Here is a 7,882-nt window from a genome sequence, read left to right as displayed (position 1 = left end):
TTAAATTTGAGAATCCCCATCCAAAAATATAGATGTATCCTAAGTAAATACTTTATACATCATAATATGAGATATTTGTAATTCCTCTAGTTCATAATATTTAAAAAAACAAATTAATAATAAAATAGATATTTCACTTCAACTAAAAACTGTACATTAAAAACAATTACAAGTAAAAAATTATTATGATTAAAACATTTTAAGGGTGCTTTGTGTAATTATTTCTATTTTCACTATAAAATTGTTAATCTTTGTACTCTATATGTATAGATCATTCTTGATTACATATCTTGTAGTAATAAAAATACTCACTTGATCTTGTAAATGAATCTTCATTCCATCCACCTGTTAGTACCCATTAGTCTATTTAGGTGCATGAAGCTCAGGGGGCATGTATCTCAAATTAAGTCAGTATGTTGTTAGTACCCATTAGTCTATTTAGGTGCATGAAGCTCAGGGGGCATGTATCTCAAATTAAGTCAGTATGTTGGGAGTATGCAAACTTTAAAATGCATAGTTGGAATGATATAAAAACTTAAATAAAGATTTAAAAATTGTTGAGGATATATATATATATATATATATATATATATATAATTCTTGATTATATATTTTATATTAATAAGAATAAGTTCTTCAAAGTAATTTGACTTAATTAATTTTTATAAAGGTTATTGAAGAGTATTGTATACTTCAAATGATGTGATGCAACTTTATATATAAATCCTAAATTAAAATAGAACTCGTAAATATCTTTCTCTATTAAGTAAAATATTAACGAAAAAATAATTTAAATTATAACATTTGAATGTTTTTATATGTTCTGAAATGAGTTTTATGTTTTATATTATATTATTATTACTCCCTACCATCTCGCAATGGCCAGGGACTATAGTAATTGATTTCGATAAGTTAACATTATTTCGCCCAAAATATTTACTAAGTTTTTAGGCCTCGATGTGCTATGTCGTCCGCAGACCATATTCTAAATTTTTTTTTGGTCTCATTTGGCCCCTTCCCAAGGCGGAGCGGTGATAATCTTATGTTATTTTCGGTTTTTGTTTTTCATATTTCCAAATTGTTTCAAACTGTAGACTAATGCTAGCATTAGTCTAGCAATATTAAATGTTAGCCTAGTTTGGAAATGCCAGGGAAGATAAAGTTTCCATAAGCCATTTCGTAATCGTTGAATTTGTGACGTGTTTGTGCGGTGTGCCTGAAGTTGCCACATGTTAATGTGGTGTCATCTATAGAACGGGAGCTATCTTCACATTATCCAAGGTACTTGCCTGCAGAGCCTTCCTTCTTAACCAGTAACCCAGGTTCCAGGGTAGAAGAGAGTTATGAACTAGAAGTAGCAAAATAAGGAGAGCTATGAAGCAACTGGAGTTGTCTTCGCATTATCCAGGGTACTTGCCTGCACAACCTTCCTTCTTAGAGCCTTCATTCTTAACCAGTAACCCAGGTTGTCCCTGATGCGGCTAATTGGGGTAGAAAATTGTCTCCCTCTCCATCTCTTCTTGCTTCTTATTAGCCTTAATCTCTTCTTGCTTCTTATTAGCCTTAAGGGTATTGAGCCTTAGAAACTCCTGTTGTAGCTCTTCATGATGGCAGTATCACTGCTCAAGGGTGGGATTTCTATGCAAAGGGCACAGATCAGTCAGGTTTACGTCATTTCATGAAAATTCGCAGCGACATCAAGGTAATCTCCACAAGCTTTATTGGGTATATAATTGTTTCTTTTTAAATTTAGAAAATGTTCTGATTGCAATACAAGGTAAGGGTAACTAGTGTTATTCATTACTAGTTACCTGGTGCCATTATTTAGATTGCGTGCAGACAGAGTCGGTTTCTTAATTCTTGCTCCTGGACATGCTCTGTGTATATAGTACAGGCATATGAAAGGCATAGACTTCATGCAATTACTGTAACAATAATTATATTTCATATTAAAATGCACAAATATATTTCATATTAAAATCTGCATTTGGAGTGTAGCGATACAACAAAGTTCAAAAATCTGTACTGATTCTCTTTAACATTGATTTAAGAATGGAATGCATAGATAGAGTCAATGCCAATACTTCGTTTAGATAAAACATCTAAATGAACATGAACTTTACGAATATAAATTTCTATAATTCTTAATTACACGAGTCTTCTCTTAACTAAAAATACACTGGTACTTTTTATTTGTGATTTTGGCCATTGGCCTTAGGCTTACAATCGACATGGTACCCCAGGATAGGAGCCAAATTCTTGACAAGAAAAGTTCTTTTATTTTATGTGGCTTTAGCATTTTCTTTGGGACTATGCTTTGATGCATTGTTCATAGAAACATTTAACACAACAATCTTTGAATGCCTAAGATAGAGATTGACTATATCATGCACGGTAATGGATTTTTTTTTCCACAAGAAAAAAACACGCCATCTTTTATTAATAAAACAAAAGATAGTTACAATTGCATGGTTCTGAGACCCAAATTTCTGGTTACAGAGCAGATTGAATAAAACAAAACATAGTTACAATTGCATGGTTCTGAGACCCAAATTTCTGGTTACAGAGCAGATTGAATAAAACAAAAGATAGTTACAATTGCATGATTCTGATACCAAAGTTCTGGTTACAAAGTAGATTGAGTGAATAGATCTATTAGAACTTGGTCATCACTGAATAACTGTGGCTAAATGGCATCCAAAATAAGATTACATAATAGATGTATGTTTTATCTGCTATTGCTAAATAACTGTAAAAGATTAATTGTTCATTTCCAAGACCTAAAACAGGAGGAAAAACAAAAATTGCATGATTCTGATACCAAAGTTCTGGTTACAAAGTAGATTGAGTGAATAGATCTATTAGAACTTGGTCATCACTGAATAACTGTGGCTAAATGGCATCCAAAATAAGATTACATAATAGATGTATGTTTTATCTGCTATTGCTAAATAACTGTAAAAGATTAATTGTTCATTTCCAAGACCTAAAACAGGAGGAAAAACAAATCAAGAAATAAACTTACTCCCGAGAGCAGACTGGTAGGAGAAAAACACCGATCTTTAGAGGATGACCTGGCAGGGATATCCTCTTGAATTGCTCTGGTAGTGTGTTGATATAGTTAATTCTCCCCAGTGACTATTGTTGCATATTAGATGAATCTCCATTGTCTGCCATGGTTTCTATGGGTTCTTTTTATAATAGAATTGTTTTAGTCATCTGGGAGAAGAAAATCTCCACTTCAATCCTCTGGTCTTGTAACATATGCAAAGAAGACTAAGATCAGTGAACTGGAATCATCCGATGACATGTTGAAAGAACAAGGCTACCTTCAAGCTTTTATAAGCAGCACTGTGGAAGCCCAGCAAGATCTGAGAAGTCACACCCGCTGAAGAGCAAGGCCTCAAGTCTCAAAGATGAATTCGACACTTACATGGAAAGTAGATTGGCAAAGCTGGGTGTCTTAGATTAAACACTCAGTCAGCTTACCTCTGCTGGCCACAATTCCTGGGGGATTTTTGTTGTGCAGGCCTCTGAAGCTGTTGTTTCTATCTGTCTTTGTTGATGGCAATGTTGTCTCTACCAGCCAGCTTGCAATTACCTTAACCAAGAGGATGGTGAGGCTGTCTCTACCAGCCAGCATGCAATTACCTTACCCAAGAGGAGTAGTGGCATAAACAAAGGTGGTGGATCCACTCTTTTCTGGTCCTATTCCCAGTCCCTGATCAAATTCCAAGCCCAGATCTTGATCGAATTCGAATTCCAAGCACAAATCCTAAAAAATGCCATGATCAAATTCCAAGTGCAGATCATAAATATCCAGACGCAAAAATGTCAGGGCAGGCAAGCTGAAACAACTAGTTGTTGCTGCGGTTGCGATTTTGATAAGCTGGTGTTTTTTACATTTTTTATCTTCTCTTACCACATGGTCGTATTCTTCAGAAACATGAAGACAGGTTTCATTTTCATGCTACATATCTCATTTTCGTTTTCTGTGAGCATGCCACGTTTCATTTTCAGTACCTTTCGTGTGATCCTACTAGGCCGTCGGTTCCGGGCTAAGCGAGTTGTTTACACATGTGATGGCGCCACCACTTGCATATTTGTAATTACTAAGAGCTACCTGTATGGAAAATTTGGTAAGGGCACATATCCCGACATTGAAATGAGCATTGGTTTTTGTTGGGCTGTCTGATTACCTAATATCCTGTGTCCTCTTCTCCCCTTTTGCAAGGGGAGTATGGAAAATGAAATGAAACAAGAATGATCCCATATTGTTGCTAAAACAGGCACTGTTATAGTGATGGCCATGACTTATTTTTCAAGGGCAAACTTCTGAAGTATTCAAAATTTACACGCAATATATGCATGTCCAGAGCTGATTTCAAAAGCTAAGTATAGGACACGTACACATAATTTCAGAATAACTCATACATTTGGTCAACTCGATTTTACATGCAGTGCATTTTTGGAATGAAGTATTGAAATTTCTTTGCTAAGAAAAGACGGTTGTGTACATTTAATAATAAGTTTTCCTCACCTGCGATGCATTCCAGGAATAAAGAAAGATTTGTATTCTTTAATAACGATGAGATGTATGTGTGATTGAATTCAGAAGAGTATATTTTTTTAATGTTATATAGGTTTCAATCTTGTCCCAATTTTTTCCTAGGATGTAAGTACAATTTTTGGAATTGTGTAACAAATTTAGGACGTGGTGGATACTGTTTACCTTTACTTTAATAAACGGAATATAAGCATGGAATGGAAGCCCAAAATCTATATATTATAGCAATAAGATCTGTATTTATCATGGACCTCACAACTACCTCTTTAGTTGTATAAGCACAACATACTTGGATGCTCTTCGCTTTCATAAAGAAGATCCAAACAAGAACAATATCTTTACCCAAAAATAACATCGTTGTAGCACAGTATCATTATAATATGACAAGTTATCTTTATTATTATACATAGCAAAGAATTTCTGAGTCAAAGAAAGCTACTTTGACTGGCCAGCTACCTGTAAACTTTGTCCAAGTGCCTGAGCAAGGTTTAGTTGCTGTTGTGGAGGACTTTGCAAAGGTGGATTTACGGGTGAAGCACCACACTGCTGAAGTGCCAACGTTGGAGGTGCAGGTGACAATCATTGTTGTTGAGATGTTGTCTGTTGATGAAGCACATGCTGTGACAAAACAGGTTGTTGTTGATGCTCCTATGAGAGAACATGTGGCTGAGATGAAATAGCATGCTGCATATGAGAAAGAGGATATGGTTGTGCTCAGCCAGGGGAACACTAAGAACTACGCACAGTGGTCATAAATGCCTGTTTTGAACTTTGTTTTGGAGTTGTGATATATGGTTCTCTTTTGGAACTTTGTAGTGTTTAAAATACCAAATTTATCTGATAAGTTTTGCTTTCATCCACAGGCAAAGAAAATATCACGATTACTTGCTTCTGAAATTTGAAGTAACAGAATAACACAGGTAGAATGATTTACTTTTGCATCACAATTTTAACAATATTTTTATCTGGTTGCGTTTAGATTAGTTGTCTAATCACGTGTGTCTGTCTAAATCTGGCAACCATACAGTGTTCAACTACCAGGTCGCTGCACTTAAGGCAGAGACTAGCAGCCGTGCAGCCCGTCTTGTTTAATTAATAAAAAATATACACTTGACTGATATATTGATTCTATATACGTGTAACATCCACGTATCGAGATTTATATATAATATTCGGATTTGTTTTCATTTATATTCGAGTTCAACGATATTCGATATTATTATTCTATATGTATAATAAAATAAAAATAGTTTGAGATCGGTTCATGTAAAAGCTCATTTAATTTTATCTTATTATCGTGTGGATATATGACTACTTGTTTTGAAGGAATATAAAAGTTCATCTCTTTCTCTATGGCTACGTGGTTGTGGTTATGTAGATATTTACACCGAATATCTTTATAAGGGGAGTTGTAGAGGACTTTTGTCGTCTATTCAGAGTCTATGGAAAAAGAAGACGTGTTTGCATTTTTTTTTTGTTAATACGTCAATGTTTCCCCTGCGTCGGTGATGGAATCTGATGGGACGGGTTGTAGAACGATCGTGGTTCGAAGAATTATACAAATCTAATCCACGTAGTGCGCCTATAGAACCCATTTCTCGCAAAAGGCTTTTCTGACAAAGTTTTTGGGAGTTCAATACCACGTGAGAGTTGAAAGACACCTAAGCGACTAATGCCCGAGAGGATTCGAACTAGTGTTTGGATTCTCGCTGAACAGCTGAAATTCCAGGGCTCGTCGCTCTGCAGAGCTCAAACAATCTTTGCTCCGCTATAAATCATTTTTCTTCCTGGAATTCAACCGTTCCGGCACAGAGTGTCCAGATTTCACACACTAATGCCTCAACTTCCACGAGATCATCAGAGTCTTCGAGTTCGACGGATTGAAGCACTCGGTTGTAATGAAAAAGCATTCTTTGATTTGTTGTAATGTGTTTGTGATTACTTTCAGTTGTTGTAATGGGTTGGTTGCAGGGTTTGAGACTTCCAACCAGAGTTGCTGCGGGAGAGGGTAAATAGATGGTTGCAGGGTTTGACACTGTTGGGAATTTTTCTGGTAAAATTCCAAAAACAAATTAACTGAACATAGAGACAATGCTCTGTTTCTCTCCAGGATCTTAGCACAGGGAAGCTATAACTGATTTCTCAGAACAAAGTATTACATACACCCACAAAAACTTTGTATTCATTAAAATATAATGCCTGATACAAAATTCATCCTCTTTCTCTCAGAGGGATTCACCAAAAACATTTCAACAAAATTACTCTGTCTCCTTAAAAAAATTTACACAGCTGAGTGTAAATTTTTGTTTACATTTACTGCTGTAAAATAAAAAGGATTCTTACATATGGTGCTGCACTTTTACATTCATATTCAAAATAAAAAAAATTTACATTCAGGCTCTGCCGAGCATTTCCTTTCTCCTTACTCACACGTTGCTTCTGCTACTTCATTTCATTCCCAAACAAGACATCAAAACATCCACGGTGCTCTGTTTTGGTTTCTACCTTCGTCTTCGTTTTCGCACTGCTGTGCATTCCACCGTTTCATTACAGAATGGTCAACACCACAAAAAACATGACACATACAATGCATATGCAATACATAAAAAAAAACCCATACCTCCGTAAGGAATAAAAAACATTAAAATTAAAAACCTTTTACCAATACTCTACGAACACATTTAATTTCATTTATATTTTACTGGCGGTCAACCAAAATTTTTACGCAATGTCATGTTGCAGGCTTGTATGCAACTTTGGATGCAATCAACGGTGGACAGTCTTCACACTAATCCAATGATCATCGCTCACCCAAACAGAACGAATGTTATGTCCCGATAGAAAGATGGTTTTGTAAAAGGTACAATGGACGGCGTCAAATTTTAATTGCATCGGGGGCGTTTGAGGAAATACCAGTCCTTTAGCAAAAGCGGTCCGATGGAGGTTGGCGGTTTCCTTGAATGGTTTCACTGGAAATAAATTACGCGGTAGGTGAAATTACATTTTTAACAGAGACTTCCAATAGGAGTCGCTGCGGGACAGGGTAAATAGACGGTTTGAGACTTCCAACCGGGGTTGCTGCGGGACAAGTGATCTATATGCAGATCTAAAAAGATTCAGAAAAGGAGAGAATAACACAAATGTTATGGAAAATAATACCATCATCTTATTATGAGGGAGGGATGAACATTTTATAAACAATGAAAGCATTCTCCTTATGCGTTTCTAATTACAAAAGATATGAGATAAAAATCAATTACATTATTAGATAAAACAATTATAGAGATGTTTCCATCTTTACTAGTCTTTTGATGT

The 7,882-nt window shown here is 35.5% G+C and overlaps 1 long non-coding RNA gene across 1 annotated transcript; it reads left to right on the top strand.

The window, feature by feature from the left end:
- Positions 1–1,295: 1,295 nt before the first annotated feature.
- Positions 1,296–5,249, top strand: LOC149226350 (uncharacterized). The gene is made up of 2 exons (XR_016247020.1): positions 1,296–1,702; positions 5,020–5,249. It is a non-coding gene; the product is annotated as an uncharacterized LOC149226350 (long non-coding RNA).
- The last annotated feature ends 2,633 nt before the right edge of the window (positions 5,250–7,882 follow it).

The sequence above is a fragment of the Pinus tabuliformis genome, chromosome J (genome assembly GCF_031772625.1).
Source record: "Pinus tabuliformis cultivar Carrire ecotype Pingquan chromosome J, CPIR1, whole genome shotgun sequence".
Classification (NCBI taxonomy): Eukaryota; Viridiplantae; Streptophyta; class Pinopsida; order Pinales; family Pinaceae; genus Pinus; species Pinus tabuliformis.
This window is presented reverse-complemented; position numbering and strand designations above follow the sequence as displayed.